The following is a 16,136-nucleotide window of genomic DNA, read 5'->3' as shown; positions in this document are numbered from 1 at the left end:
ACTCCCGGTATCGCCCTAACCCGCCGGTTGTTTTCCCGAACGTTGTTGAACATCCGGACCCCTTTCATTGGGAGCAGCGGTATGACGGGCCTCCTGACCACCAGGCTGTTCTGCCTCATTATCGTGCATTGAGCGAGTGACCACCATGATGAAAATGGACTAGAACTTGTGTAGCACTAATTTACTCTCAACAAAAGCACCAAACTGTTGACGTAGTTTTTTGCTAACGAGATATTAAGAAATAAAATGGGTAGATTAGTGCTTAATAGTAAACCGTAATAAAATAACAAGAACTCACTCAAAAACACAGAATGTTTACGTGGTTCAGTGGTTAAAATCCACCTAGTCCACAAGTAGTTTCGGTAATACAAAATAATGGTTCCATTTCCTATCCAATATTCCCAATATTTATAGGGGAATTCCATGGACATGTTTGGGTAACCGTGTAAACAAACCGCGCAACTACACATATGGTATATAATTAATACATATTATTCTCATTTACATTGAGATATGATTTGATAACATAATAAACACGTTCCTGCTATCTCGGGTAATAAATGACATAAATACAATGCAGCCTGGTCATTAATGAGCGTATAGAGAATCCCCGAGTCTCTTGGGATCCTTCAGTATGCGTTATATCTGGGTCCTTATCGTGATGCTCTCTTATTCCCCATTATGAGATATCCAAAGGCTGTAACGGCCTTGCTGACTCCTGACACTCTGTCTTGACCTACTAACAGGTTAAGAACTTTACACGTGTCTCATTATATCCCTCTCCATCTCAGGCCATCAGTATAAAGCTTTCATATCTTGTTACATTCTCATGATGCCTAAATGAAAAGAATAGAAGACTAACACAAGATTCATCAAGAGTCTCCCAACTAATCTCAATGTCCATCGGATTCCAAATCCGACCCTTATACCATAATAAATTCATATCTGATACTGCACAACTCTTAGTTAATCCAGCTAAGACTTCCTATCCAATTTTTCTTATCTGTGGTTCACTTAACCATCTTTCCTTTTTATCCTTTCCAAAATAATAATCTCAAACATAACACTGGCCACCTGGGCCACCAGAAATTGTACTCTAGTTCTGGTCAGATTCTTTAATCAACATGTTGCATAGGCAATCACTTTTCTTTATTACTGGGATGTCATAGCAATCCACTAATTGATCTTGGTCCGTAAAAGACCCAAAATACTTTCCCAAGGCACCTGAAAATTTTTTACCACCCATGGACACTCCTGTCCCTAAGGCACTCTCCAACCTTGGTACATATCCACAGAGAAAATACCACAAAATCATCATCCAAAACGATTACAAATCCCATTCAAATAAACCTTTGAATGCACTACTCATCTGATTCATAAACACTTAGCATTAAACCAATTCTCAAGACATGTTCAGCACTCACAATGCTCTAATCTGATACCAACACAATTCTATATATAACTTCCTCTCTCTAATCTCTAACTGGTGCTAACCAGATCCAAGATCAACCTTAAAGAATTCCATCTTACTCAGCAACTAACCCTTTAATTCTTATAACTCCGCTGAGCCACTCAAAACAGTTTTTACATCCAATTCCATCTCTGACACTAATCCAATCACCACTCTAGTCTCTTTTCATAAAAAGAAGCCCTGTCAGACCACCTGGAAACACATTCAAAATCCACTGACTAATCCAGTCTTTCCTGATCTCACTAACACAATCCATGTGGTATCCACCACGCTAGCTAGGAGTTCCATGCACCTCCCTACATAAAACTCTAGCTCTCACTACAGGTATCATAAACATAAAGAACCATGTACCATACCGACTAACACAAGGCTTTCCGCTCTCAAGCCCAAGAGTTACTATACTTTCCTTGCCATTTAAGATTGCTCCACAATTACTTAACCAAATCCATACCCTGGATCAAACCCAAGCCAGTCATAACTAACTCATACAAACCACTGATGAGTCCTTTTTATCATAACACAACTCATCTCTTAGGTTGCCAATACCATATTACATTCTCATCACATCATAACCATGTGATCTATAGACACCATCTTTATACCCTTCTCTATATATATACCAACAAAAGAATAGCATGGCACCAAAGCCAAACAGCATAATTCAAAACTCAGAACTAGAAAACTGACCTGTCACCCCCGAGGAACTAATCTCGGTCTCTGACTGCTCTGGAATTAACACTTGAGTTGGAATCGAGCTGTCTATCCTCCTTTGCTCAAGCTCTCTAAGCCTTGGGAAATTCTTTTTACGATGTCCAAACATCCTACATGAGTAGCATACCCTCGCTCGACATACACCAAGATGATGCCTCTTACACCGCGTGCATATTGGACGGGTCTTCCAGCTTTCCTTTCTACTTGTTCCAATAAGTGGAGGTACCACTATTTGAGCTCCATGCTCTCCAGCACTCTGCTGCCCAATCTGAAGTCCTGCGCTCTCAACAGCAAGAGCCTTCCCTACCACCTGAACATAGGTAGAGACTTCATACACTGGGGCAACTCTAATGCCTTGAGCTATTCCAGGATTCAACCCCTAAATAAATTTTTCCCTCCAAGCTATATCTGTGGGTACCATGTCAAAGGCAAACTTGGCCAACCCATCAAATTTAGTAACATACTCGGCCACTGATGCGTTACCCTGAACAAGATTCAGAAACTCATTCATCTTAACGGTCTTGGCCACATCACAATAATACCTCTCATTGAACAGCTGCCTGAATTCCTTCCAATCCATCACAGCTGTGTCTCGTGTCTGGGATATCACCTCGCACCACGTCCGGGCATCATCCTGCAGTACATATGTAGCACAGATCACCCTATCGTGACCCACCAGTCCCATACTATCAAGAATGGAGCTGATCATGCCCATCCATTGCTCAGCTCTGAATGGATCTAGGCCTCCCTCGAAGACTGGAGGATAAAACTTCAGGAATCTTCCACAAAGAAATCCCCAACTACTCTCAACCCTAGGCTGAGCCAAAACTGGTGTCACTCCTGGCACAACAAGGGAAGAGGTGCTTCCCAACAGATTACGTTGTTGCTTTAAGTATCTAATCTCTTCCTCATGCCTCTGCAATCTTAATTGCAAATCTGTAAGCGTCTGTTGAAAATTCATAGGTGCAGACGAAGAACTGATACCCTGGCTGTAACTCCCAGCCCCTGTATAACTACCACCAGGCCTCATAATCTGCCTTGAATATAAACCTGCTGATTCAATCTGCAGTCAATAACTTGACCCATTAATCACAATAAGCATATCAAGGGCTTTCCCCCACGGGATAAATCTTACCACACCACAATCTTAAACCACTTGCGGTGCTGCAAACACGCCCATGGAATTCATACATTACTCATAATCCCTACTCTTCCAATACTCAAACCATGCCTACAACCCCAGCATGCAAACATCACAGTTATATATTCACAGAGCAGGTAATCATATGATCATAATCATATATATATATATATATTCATGGAGCATATAATCATATAATCAAGAGCTAAGCTCTATCAAAATCTCATGCTCCCTAATACAATGTGCAGGTAAAGCATTTACATTCCATTTAAGCAGCTATGCACATAACTACAGAAATAGTTACCATTCCATGAGTGAAGCTATCTTCAGTGATGAGTGTACATGCCCAGCTTGTCTTTAGGAACCATAAACCTTGGCTTGCTCTGATACCAAGTTGTAACACCCCAACTCCAGGGACCGTTACGGTGTGCCTTGTAAATAGTGCTAAACTCGCTAATCGAGTTATTTGGCCAAAATCGTGTAACTAAGTATGATTAGCGGTTTAGGGATTAAATTTTTTGGTTAAGATGTAACGTTTCACTAGAACGTCTAACATATACATTGGGATCCCAAAACTATAATTTCAGAGTCTACTACAAGAAAATATTTACAACAGGCCGTTCTATGCGGCAAAACAGGGTTTAGCCCTAGTTCCTCTTTAAACCTCGGCCGTTGCGGACGAGCAGCTGCATATGTACACGTCATCACCTAAGCTCTCCAACTCAATGATGGTCCAGCTTTCTTTTGCCTTTACCTGCACCACATAGCATCCGTGAGCCGAAGCCCAGCAAGAAAACACAACATAACATGATATAATATCAACAGTGGTTGTATTACTTAATCAGGACCAACAGTCCAAACAAATAGGTGACTATCACGAAAAGTCACAAATATGGGGACAACACCCTTTAGCCATGTGATGATAGGATCACCAGGGCATAACAGATGAGTGACATCTCACTAGCTTCAACAGGATAGGTGTACGGTGATTAGTCACCAACATAACCTTCGTCCCGACTCTAGAGTGGTAACTGTGGAACAGCGTTCCCTAGCCATGTGACAGACAGTCACCAGGGCCCTATGCCCTGACTTTTAGTAATTAGTCTCAGACTAACCAAGTGCTTATAAGTTTATCGACTTTAGGGTCGATCCAGCATTAATGCCATAGAGCCATTCAATGCTGATATCGATTAGATCTAATCTTCATTCGGCCCTGCGTCCTCGACGCTTATGCCGTTTCTGACCCTCAGGTCAGTGAAACACGACCAGTGCTCAACCCGTTGTGAACTTAACTAATAAGTCACAGCCTCACAGATGGATCTGACACCATTGCCGATTCTGACTAATAAGTCAGTGCCATGCACAAGTAAGCCATGCCACCAAACATATATCACATGTCCAATATCCATAAACAAGGTATTCAGCATGCTTACTTAACAGGTACTAGTACAATTAGGACCATGCACAAACACAGAGACTCAAGCTCTGAACGATATCATACTCAGTATACAAAGCATGTCCTAATCACATGTTTCTCGTGCATCACATGCATTATATTTAACAATCCAACATGCGCCAATAATAGCCATGCATGTCACATTTAATAATCAACCAACATGCATCAAGAATAGCCATGCATGTCACATATACACAGGGTGCAGTTTTCTTACCTCAGATTCGAGCTAGAATGATTAAAAGAATGACCCTTGAGAACGATAAACTTTTAGTCCTTTAGCGGTCACCTAGTCATAACCAAATATAGGATACCATCAATAAAAATGATCAACATAGGTTCCCAAACCAATATCTAGCACCCGGGACATCAATCCACACTTAACCGGATAGTAGGAATCGACCCCGAGGCCTATGGCTAGCATCCCCAAGTCAAAAACCCATTTTTGGCCAAAACTGCCTCTTTGGGCCGCGGCCCTTCCTAGCTGCGTCGCGGCTCGCGCCTCAGACAGAGGCAAAGCCTCCCCAGAAATCCACTCAGGCTGCGGCCCTTTACGCAAACCAGCAAGCCACCAGCTTGCTTCCCTTGCGTTCTTCCTCGAAACCAAACCCTTAAACCAGTCCCAAACCTCAACCTAACACCCAATTCAACCACTAAACATCATCTACAACTCACCCTCATCAAAACCCAAGTTAAACATCAGCCAAACTTCCATTAATTCCAACTTTCCACAAAGAATTCACATGCTGAAAACTAAAGCCCAAAACAGAGGACACCATAAAATTAATGGCTGGAACTTACCTCAATCTTGATTTTGAATCCCCTTCAATGGCTGAATCAAGTTCCTAAGCTCCCACCTTTGATCTCCTAGCTTAATTCCTCAATTTGAGCTCAAAAACTCCGAAGGGAAAAAGAGGGAAAAAGATGCACCGGAGAGAAAGAAGGAGATGAGGATGATGCTCTGTTTTTGCTCTGAATTTCTACAGCCTTGAAGTCAATATAAATCCAATCCAAATGACCTAAATACCCCTAGGTCACTTAAGGTTCCTAAAGCCACCCTAACGGCAAAACCGTCCTTTCTCGCTTATCTCGTTAATTATAATTAACGCTCTCCAATTCCCGCTATTCTCAATATTCTCAAATGCCAATAAATCATATCCCATTACCATTTAATTCCCGGTAATATTCTAATCATCAAAATGACTCCGAGACTCACCCCGAGCCTCGAACTTACACCCGTTATGACTAGACTGAACACTTACATTTCATGATCGTCTCATACCGAATAGCTCGAACCAATCCACCTTATAATGTGGCTATATTAATTAATCACAACCATGCACCCAAAATACACAATTACGCCCACATCGGCTAAATTACCAAAATACCCTTATAGTTATAAATACACCCATATGCACGCATTTACCATCATATAATAATATAATTCACATAAACATGCATATGATCATTGTTAGGAACGAGTTTCCTAATGCACAGCGAAACAGTGGTTTGGTTGGCCCAGTGTACAACAAAAAATTTGTAACATATTTAAACTACCTTTAAATATGCGGATCCATTAATATACATACATTAATCATAAGCAAGATAATAATAGAAATCATACCTCTTGAAGCCTATCAAGTGTCCTTGCTATCTTTTTGTATTTAGAACGATCTTCTTATCCAAGCCGCTCCCACGTACTCACACAAAGATCTTCCAAAGCGTTCTCTTTACCTCAAGAAATGTGTGGGCACTTAGAGAATGAAGGATAGTTTATTTGTGATTCTACTTGATGTACTGAACTCATGAGATCAAGAGAATAGGCCTGAGAATTGGTTCTTTATTTTCAGGGAGAGAAAACTATCGTTCTATTTTTCACAGAGCGAATGTTCAGAGTTGTCTCACTCACTTCTCTGAATAATATTCTGATTAAACATACTTAAAAGAAAATATTCAAAATTTAAAAATAAATCTATAACCATTTTACAATTTACTTTTTAATTAATTAATTATTCTATTAATGAAAAAAAAATCCAAAAACCAAATTTTGAATTGTCCATTAATTAATTAATTAAATAAATAAAATTGAAAATCTCATCCCTGAAAAATGCTGGCCCTACACGCCACACACAGTCCTGGACTGTGTGTGAACGTGTAGCTTCCTAATTTCTAGGGATATTGGTTTTTCAAATTGTATTTAATTATTTATTCAAATTACTTTGTGAGATAAGATCTAACAACGTGATAACTAATTCAAATTTGAATTCAAATTAATTATCAAATATAATTAATTATTTGAATAAATATTAATTTTTTAAATTCAAATCCAATTTGAACTTATCAGATCATTATCTCCCACTCAAATAAAGATATTTAATTAATTCTACCAATTAATTAAATCCAAAATTTTTGAAAATAAATATTTAATTTATTATAATTTCAAAAAATTATAATTAATTAATTATTTAATTAAATTTCGAAAATTAATTTAATTATTTAATATAATTTCGAAAATTATACAATAATTAAATATTAATTAATTTTGTTAACTACAACTAATTTGTAATTAATTAATTAATCACTATTATCATATAATTGCATATTTGGCCTAAAGAACAAATTTCTTCTTAAATATGTCTTTAAACTATTTTCCCTTCATATCAACTCTTACCTTGAACAGTGTTGATAGAGCCGCTATGGGGACCTATGGACCTATAATTCCAAGCTCCAATAAATTTGAGATTATTAATTAAACTCTTTAATTAAATAATCTTAATTAATTAATCTCATGATTATTCCACTATTAATATGAGACTGCACTCTTGTAATTATAGACATTTCATTTACTGAGTACTTTATATTCATAAAGCGTCCATTGATATAATCATTGCATACAACTTGACCCTCTAATAATGGTCATAATTAATCGGGAATAAAATTACCGTTTTACCCTTTTAATTATCTCTTGTTTCCTTAAGTACCATTGACTCTACTAGTGAAGGTTAATTCATAACTAAATTATGAATTTGAGCTCAATAACCTTTTAGTCCCAAAAGTCAACCCTTAAGAGAACCATCATTCAATCTCTTGCAAGAAGGTATAGATTCCATATCTGTATACTATGTCCCCAGCCATCTATATTAATGAGTTCCCAAAATAAAAGTTTGTAGCCTGATCATTCTGACAGACCCTAACAAGTGAATCAAAGAACTCATATAACATAAACAGGAGTTCATAGTAACTTCAGGATTAAGATCTATTTGTATATGATCATCAGTTGATATACTTAATTAATACTTCGAAACTGTATTTAACTAAGTATTAATAAACATATCTGGTCCAGTTCTACATATTCTCTAATATATAAAGCACCTCCACTAAAGTGTCCTACCACACTAGTGATCCGGATCTAGATCACATGTATTCATAATACTAGTGGACCGTACTTGCAGTAATTAATCTAAAGATTCCATAACTTTATTTTACTGCGAACTATTCAAGTTCATTTATCTCAAACACAATCCTCCCGTACCAATACGTGTTTGAGATTACATATATGAACTTAGGAATTTTCCTGATATTTACATAATATTATCATAGAATAATATAGTCCATAAAATATATGCATAACAAATTCAATTTATTTATTTATTTCATAAAAACAATGACTACTACTTATGCTTTCAGGGCACATTTCCAACAATCATTAAATAGCATCATAACTCAATTATGGCCCTCCCGGCCTCCTAATCAAGGTCCTAACCCTTATTAGGAAATTCGGGGCATTACAACCAAACATTATTTATATAAATTACACTTCGTCATAGAACATTCTTACCCAAAGTTTATTAAGATATAGTTCAACCCATGAAATTAAGTATACAATGATGTTTGTTTAAGAAATAATTTGCATCAATCTATATATATATATATATAAATATATATTCAACTAGGAAATGTAGCCCACTTCTCGTGGTTATGTAATAATACAAAATTACATATATATATTTTTTTAAAATTATATATTTGTTTGATTTATTAGATTTTTTTTTTTAAAAATAATAATAATTTGAGTGAGAAATATATGCATTTCGAATTCTTATAATTTTGTTTAATGATATGATTGTGTAATTCATCTAAAATATATATGTAACGATCTGAATTTGCTAATCGGGCATAGGGCCTTGATTAGTGTGCCTGGAGGGCAATAAATGATTTAATATGCTTTAATATGTTAATGGGTGAATTAATGTGAATATATGATAGTGATGCATGTTTAGTGAGTTAAATGTGCATGTGGACCCCGTCTGGATATTAGGGGCATGAATGTGATAAATGTTATATATGTGATATGTCTGCGCAGCACGATCCGAGATAGTCCTGGGGAGCGCTTAGCCAGAGAGTCACAACGGGGTTGAGATTCGGACTCGGGGTGAGTCGAGGGGTAATTTGGGTACTAGGTGTGTTATGGGATTATCGGGACATGAAAATAAATATTTGGAGATATATTTGAGGATAGAATGTCTAGGTGGGAATACTGGGGAAATTTACCATTTTGGCCCTCGGGGACGTTTTGGTACCCCGAGCCTTGAGGTAACCCTTTAGACTTAAGTCAGGTAAAACAAAATAAGGGAATAGTTTAGAAACTTTAGAAACTGACTTATATTTCCTCCCAACTGAAGATAGTTCTTACTTCTCTCTCTCTTTCACTCTCTAAGGAAAACTCAAGGGAAACCTAAGGGAAATCAACTTAAAGCTAAAGGTTTTCAGCTGGGGAAAATCTAGGGGAACTTGAAGTTTGAAGATTGATGCATAGGGGGAACTGGTTCAGAAGCTTAATTCAGTAAGAGGTAAGTTCTAATTATTAAGATTTGGTCTTGAATTTCTGCTGGTTTTGAGGTTTGCATGTTGGTCAAGTTTGGTATACTTTTGGGTGCCTTAGCTGAGTTTTGGAGTAGGATTCAACGGGGTTTTAGTGCTGTTATTGAGCTGGAATGATGGTGTTAATTATCTAGGATTGTTAGTCTGGTTTTGGTGAGGATTGGCTTGAAGAAAAGGTAGAAAACTGATGAGGAATTCTGGGTTCGGAGGTGAGAGCCGCGGCCCTAGGAGGGGTGCGCGCGCGGCCATGGGAGGCCAAGAAGCTCATGCACGTCGCGCCACCTAGTGGGCGCGCTGCGGCCCGTGTGGGGGTCAATGAGGTGCTAGCCTCTGTTTCAAGGCTAGCCGCGACTCTTGTGGGTGGGGCCGGGGCCCTTTGTGCCAGTTTGAGTTTTAAGGGTATTTTAGGCTTGGGAACTCAAGGGGTAAGGCTCGGGATGGATTTTATCACCCGGATTGATAGAATTCAAGGACCCGGAGGTTAGGGTTATGACTCTAAGTTATTTATTGGATTGGAATGTGATGGATGGACATTGTAAATGTGTTGTGACTAGGGTTTCGGCGAGGCTCACATTAGAGGACTGTGCTCGGGGCATCGGTGCTCAGAAAGCTCGGAACCCAGGTAAGAGAACCCTTGTTCCTATAGAGCTTGTGTGCAGGGCTGAGCCCAATGTGTTTGAATAGAATTGATATGCAGGGCCGAGCCCAATATGATAGAACTGTGGGGCATAGCCCTTTATCTGATTATGCTAGAATTCGATACTTGCTTGCTATGCTATGTATATTAAGATGTGAATGGTCGGCTTGAGCCGGGAACGGTGTAGACTGAGAACGGCGAAGGGCCGAGAACGGCAATGGGCACGCTGAGTGCAAGGCCGAGAACGGCAAGGGGCCGGGAGCAGCGTTGAGCACGTGGAATGCGAGTTACCAAGGCAATTCCCTAGAAGGATACCTGGGATATCCTCACGGCATGGTCCGCGAACCCAGGGCTTGGTAAACGCCTGGGACAGCTAGGCCGTATGTGTTTAGCCATTGGTGGCCTCTTTATATGCTTGATATATGTGTTGCATATGTTATCTGTTAGTGGGTTCTCTTGCTGGGCTTCGACTCACAGATGCTCTGTGGTGCAGGTATGGGTAAAGAGAAGATCAACCAACCATGAGTACAGCAGGCGTGAGGCGGCGTGTACATGTTTGGCCAGCCTAGCTGCCACAGCCAGAGGATTTTGGGAGATGCTTGTAAATAAACCTAGATTTTTTCGTCAAGCCAACTTGGTTCAGTTTATATGTTGTAAATATTTCTAAACTGTATTTTGGGATCCCAAGTGTAAAACTTTTATAATTTTCTATGGAAATTACTATTTCTCAAGTCTTTCCTTTGTTTATGGCTTAATTACACTGTTTGACTTAAAACCTCGATTAGCGAGCTGAAAGCACGTTTTTAAACTCACGTAGTAACGAATCTAAGGAAGTAGGACGTTACAATATATATGAGATGACCACTTAAATTATGTTCATTTGATGATTTGATGCATAAGAAAACAATTAGGTTAAGAAATATGCCTGAAACTATGAAAGATTCCTCATGTTTTATTTCTTATCATATTTTTGTAATCAACTTGACATGACAGGATTCGTTAAAAAAAAACAATAATAAAGAAGCCCAAAAAACTTGACATGCATGTAGATTTCTACAACATAAACAGATGCAACCTGAAAGAAACTGAACCATTCTTCTAATTTCTTCATAGTCTTCCAATGTATCATTAGAATCACCTAGACTAGTGTGAGCAATTCTCAACACATGAGATAGATACAGAGAGAAGAAGAGAAAATAATAAAGAGGCTTAGAAAATGACTTGTGTTTAGAGAGAATCTAAAACCTATCAGAAAATTTGACTAGTGACTTGTCAAACTTGTGTTTTGACTTCTCTCTAAGCATTCCTTTTATAGACTCAATTAGACTATTTAAATTTTAAAAAATCAATAAAATAATAGCCAATTAACAGCCCCATGTTGAAATTATCATGGGCTTTAGGCCCGTGAAATTTCCCATGTGATTATAAGCCCATTGGACTTAAAATCAAGGCTTGTATTATAGTCTATTGATTTAATTAATTAAATAATTATTTAAATCCATTATAAAATTAATTATTTATAATTTGAACATTGATTTAAACTTATTTATTAATTTAGACACCAATTTATCTTAATTAATAAATTTTCCATAATTTCTCTTTTCTTCTAAAAAATACATAACTCTGTGAAACTATCCAAAATTGACCTTGTCAACTTTGATAATTCTAATTGATAATTAAATCAATTAATTGAGACTATCTAGATGATTTTATCCAAGGTACAATGGGGACCATGGGCCTATGAAATCAAGCTCCAATAAGTTATCATAAATCTAACAAATAAATTTACTAACTTATTAATTTCTCGTGACTCCACTATAGACTCTGAATTGCACTCTTGAATTCATAGAACGCTCTATAAAAAATATAGATACGCTATTAATTATCCATTGTTACAACCATAATTATCACTCAATACTCTATAGATGGTCTACAATGAGATAGGACTAAAATACCATTTTACCCATCATTGTATTTTATCCATAAAACACTTAGTTCCTTGTAAATGATATTTCAGTAAACTAATTTAATTACTGAAATGAGATCTCTATCATTTAACACCTTGAACCAAACTAAAAGGAAACCATCGTTTCACTTCTTCATCAGAAGCTATAGATGTCCATATCTATGATTAACACTCCCACTCAATTATACTACCGAGTTCCCAAGATATAAGTATGGGCTAGTCCGTAGGGTAAGCTGGTAACGAACAAGTCAAATAACTCAAATAATACAATCAGTTAGAATACTAACCACTCAGAATTAAGATTGAATTGACATATGGTCAACTATATGATATGACTAGAATAGATAATAACGGTATGCTTACTTATCCTATCTCTGTCAATATCGGTCCAGTCCGATGTAACAAATACATCTGATCTTATCTACTTTGCTAATGTTCTGGAAATAATGTAACTCTGCGATGTGTAAGTAGATCATATCGTAGATTGGCAAGTCAGTGTAAATCCTGTGGACTGACTAATCTTAGGACTAACTTATTTTGAACATATAATCATATTTATATTCCACTGTGATTATGTCACTATAAAAACGATTGGCTATATGCTCGGGAGTTAATAGAACTTTATATTAAACAAATAATCATGAAATTAAAACATGTGAGCAAAGTGATTGACCAAGTCAACAAATGATTTCTATTCTTTTATTGATAATAATATGAGATTACAAAGAATTTGGGTTTTAATTAGGGCATAAAACCCCAACAGACTCCCACTTGCACTAATGGAAACTAATGTCTTAATTCTACTAATCTCATTTCCTTGATATGCTTATCAAATGTAGCTTCTGGTATTGTCTTTGTAAATGGATTTGCAAGATTGTCTTCAGTTACAATCTTCATAACCTTCACATCTCCTCTGACCACATATTCTCGAATAATGTGATACTTCTTTTCTATATGCTTACTCCTCTTGTGACTTCGAGTTTCTTTCGAGTTGGCTATCGCTCCTGTATTGTCACAAAAGAACACAAGTGGTTTATCCATTTATGGAATAACACCAAGATCCGAATAAAACTTCTTTAGCCAGACTATTTCCTTAGCTTCTTTTGACGCGGCTATGTACTCAGCCTCCATGGTGGAATCTGAGATTGCATACTACTTTACGCTTCTCCAAATCATAGTTCCACCCCAAGAGTAAAACACCATTCCAGAAGTAGACTTCTTGTCATCGACATCAGTTTGAAAATCTGAATCGGTGTAGCCTACAGGGTTCAGAACACCACCCTTGTAGACTAACATATAATCCCTAGTCCGCCTTAAATACTTCAGGATATGCTTAACTGCTACCCAATGTTCTAGTCCTGGGTTTGACTGATACCTGCTCACTACTCCCACTGCATAGCAGATATCTGGTCTAGTACACAACATAGCATACATCAGACTTCCAACTGCAGATGCGTAAGGAACTTTTCTCATTGCATCTTCCTCTTCAGGAGTCTGGGGAGACTGCTTCTTTGAAAGATGAATTCCATGGCGAGACAGTAGACACCCTTTCTTGGAATTTGTCATTGAGAAACGTTTAAGCACTTTATCTATGTAAGCTGCTTGAGATAGAGCTAAGAGTCTATTATTTCTATCCCTAATGATCTGGATACCTAGAACATAACTTGCTTCACCCAAATCCTTCATCTGGAATTGAGTGCTCAGCCTGGAATTGAGTGCTCAGCCAATTCTTCACATCTGATAATTTCATAACAATGTTTCCAATGAGTAAGATATAATCTACATAAAGAACCAGGAATACCACTATTTGATTTGCCTTCAGTTGGTAAACACAGGGCTCATCAATATTTTGTTCAAAGCTATAGGTTTTGATTATTTCATCAAACCTAAGATTCCAGGAACGAGAAGCTTGCTTAAGTCTATAAATGGATCTATTCAACTTGCAAACTTTCCCTTCTTGTCCAGCCACTTTAAATCCTTATGGCTGATCCATATAAATGACTTTGTCAAGCTTTCTATTAAGAAAAGCTATCTTGACGTCCATTTGCCAGATCTCATAGTCGAGAGCGGCTGCTATGGATAGCAGAATGAGAATGGACTTGAGCATGGCTACCGGACTAAAAATTTCCTCATAGTCCATGCCTTCTCTTTGGGTATAACCCTTTGCCATTAATCGAGCTTTATAAGTCTCGATATTCCATAAACACCTCGTTTCTTCTTGTAGATCCACTTGCACCCAATGGCCCTAAAGTCACTAGATGCTTCCACAAGATCCTAGACGAAATTTGAGTACATGGACTCCATTTCCTGTTTCATGGCTTCGAGCCATAGTTCCTTTTCAGGGCTAGCCATTGCCTGTTTGAAAGACAACATATCATCATCACTAGTGTCACCAACAACCATATTGGTTTCACCATCCAAACCATAGCGAACTGGGTTCCTAGAAACCCTCCCACTACGACGAGGCTCCGTGACTGTTTGTTCAGGAACAGTGGTACTATCTTCATTTGAATCAACTTGCGTCGGTTTGACATGAAGAGTGGGAATTTCATAATCAACTTGCGTTGATGACGATGGAACATTGGTTGGAGTCAAATTTTTAACCATCTCCTCTAAAACTACTTTGCTGCGAGGTTTGAAGTTTTGGACATAGTCATTTTCCAGAAAAGTAGCATTCGTAGAAGTAAACACTTTCTTTTCTGGATGACTATAGAAAAGTACACCCCGAGTACCTTTAGGATAGCCAACAAACATGCAAACTTTAGTTCACGGTTCTAGCTTTCCATCCTTTTTCCTCAGGATGTGGGCGGGACACCCCCAGATTCTATAATGGCGTAAACTAGTTTCACGACCATTCCAGCATTCTAAAGTTGTTTTGGGAATTGATTTAGACGGCACAACATTGAGAATGTCTTTCGCGGTTCCAATTGCATGTCCCCAGAATGAAGTTGGTAGAGTTGAGTAACTAAGCAGGCATCTAACCATTTCCAATAAAGTTCTGTTCCGACGTTCCGCTACACAATTTTTTTGCGGAGTACCTGGGATAGTAAGTTGTGATAAAAACCCAAGTTCAGTTAAATGATCTTGGAACTACATATCCAAATATTCTCCACCCCTATCAGATCGCAAGATCTTTAACATTTTACCTAATTGGTTCTGAGCCATTGCTAGGAATTCCTGAAACTTTGAAAAAATTTCTGATTTCCTATGCATTAGGTAAAGACATGAGTATCTAGAGTAATCGTCAATTAAAGTGAAAAAATACTCAAAACCACCCCTGGCTTGTACATTCAACGGTCCACAAACATCTGAATGCACAAGACCAAGTGGTTCTTTGGCCCTATTACCCTTTGCAGAGAATGGACGCTTGGTCAGTTTGCCTTCTAGACAAGATTCACAGACAGGTAATTCACCTAAGGTGAGTTCCCTCAAAGGTCCGTCCTTTGTAAGTCTTTGAATCATATCATAGCCAATGTGATCTAGTCTCATGTGCCATAAATACGTCATAGTATCGTTATCAATCTTTTGACGTTTATTGGTCCTAGGTTTAGCTACTTTGAATAAATCATTGTTAAGAGCGAGTGGTTCGTTAGGTCGCAGAATATAAAGCCCGTTTTCCAAACATGCAATACACAATTGTGATCCATTTAAAGAAATAGATATATTAGAACTTGTGAAAGTCATAACAAATCGTTTAATTGCAACATGGAAACTGAAATTAAATTTCTACTAAAATTTTGAATAAAAAATACTTTTTTTTAAAATTAAGTATTTGTTTCTGAACTTCAGACGAGTTATTCCTCTAGCTTGGACCGCAACGAATGCTCCATTCCTAACTCTAAGCTTTAAGACGCCTTCGTCTGCTTCCTCCCACGA

The sequence above is a fragment of the Humulus lupulus genome, chromosome 4, assembly GCF_963169125.1.
Source record: "Humulus lupulus chromosome 4, drHumLupu1.1, whole genome shotgun sequence".
NCBI classification, from domain to species: domain Eukaryota; kingdom Viridiplantae; phylum Streptophyta; class Magnoliopsida; order Rosales; family Cannabaceae; genus Humulus; species Humulus lupulus.
This window is presented reverse-complemented; position numbering follows the sequence as displayed.